Consider the following 1,722-nt stretch of genomic DNA (forward strand, 5'->3'; position numbering starts at 1 on the left):
TTTGATAAAGAATATCTCTTTGGTTTTGAGACTTTAGTCTTTGCAACTTCAGGGATCTTATCTATGCACGATCAGCTTGTAACACTCCAAAGAGAAAGGAAAACTTGAAATCGCATCATATGACCCCTTTAAAACACTTCCTATTATCTGCGAGTTGTAATGTTATTTATAATCAGGGGTGCATATAAGTTTTTCAGCCTGGGTCTCATAAGAGCACCTGGAGATTTGGTTTGCTCCTCACAGTGAACATAGTGTGACCCATTAAATATAACTATAAAAAATAATATAAATAATAGTAGGGCTGTCAAACGAATAATCGCGATTAATCGCGTCCAGAATAAAAGTTTTTGTGTACATAATATCTGTGTGTGTACTGTGTATATTTATTATGTATATGTAAATACAAACACATGCATGCATATATTTCAGAAAAATATGTTTATATATTAAATATATTTATATATAAAATAAATTATATGAATATAAATATATGCATGTAAATACATGTAAATATTTTCAAAATGTATACTGCAAGTGTGTGTATTTATATATACATAAATATACACAGTACACACATATATTATGTAAATAAAAACTTTTATTTCGGATGCGATTAATCATGATTAATCTCGATTAATCATTTGACAGCGCTAATTTAAATGTATTTGTAATTACAGTTAAGTTGCAAATATATTAACTATAATATATACGGGATAACTCTGAATATATGAGATTGAGAGGCAGTTTGAGCTGAATGGAAGCTTTCTCACACACAGAGCTTCATTCTAGTGAGGTGAGGAAACACACCGGTCACTTATTCCATTGTTGTTTTGCATGCTGAATGTTGATGTTTCTGCATGTCTACACAATTACTAACTAGTATAATATTTATGATACATACGTTAGTATTTTAATCTATCACAACTTCACAACTTTAAAAAAGTAGCCCATTCACACCCTTGTGAAAAAGAACTGAACTTAATAAGTGCACTTCAAATCTTTTTTTTTTTTTTTTTTATGTAGTTAATATATTAATCAAAGGCTTAAAACTTAAAGAGCAAAGACTTTCTGTAGTGTACTTTTTTTTAATAGTTTTTTAACACTTTTAAAAAGTGCAACTTTGTCACATTGAACACACTGAGCTTCTCTTCTCTTCACCTCCAATGGGAGGCCAGGTTACTTCCAGGCACTGCTGGGTTTTAATTGTTATTTTATACTGTGGTGGGTCATATTTTATATGTAAAGCTGGAACGCTCCACAGGGATCCTAAACTTCCCCTCACTCAGCGGCAGACAAGCTTTCTCACAGCAGCAGAGACAGATTGATTTCCCACACTGAAACACATGTAACGCTCCTCCTGATGTAGAGTATGTGAGAGATCAACACTGTACAGATCATCTCACAATGATGATTACACTTTCAGAAGCAATAGCAACAGTTTTAGTGATTTTCTAAACCAGACTGCATTTGCATGTAATATGGAGATAGATTACCTTGTGAAAAACAAGTGCGCTATATTTTATTGATTGTGCACTTGTAGTGTACTTCAAATCTTAAAAGTATATTTTTAAAAACTTGCAGATAATATTATATGATATGATAAATAAAAGGCTACTTAAGTGGAGCATACATTCATGACTGTTTCTTAACACACTTAAGTACACTTTTAAAAGGTGTGCTTTGTAATATCAGTTTTAATGTACTTTTTAGTACTTTTAAAAT

This window comes from Sinocyclocheilus anshuiensis, unplaced genomic scaffold, assembly GCF_001515605.1.
Source record: "Sinocyclocheilus anshuiensis isolate Anshui unplaced genomic scaffold, SAMN03320099.WGS_v1.1 scaffold991, whole genome shotgun sequence".
NCBI classification, from domain to species: Eukaryota; Metazoa; Chordata; class Actinopteri; order Cypriniformes; family Cyprinidae; genus Sinocyclocheilus; species Sinocyclocheilus anshuiensis.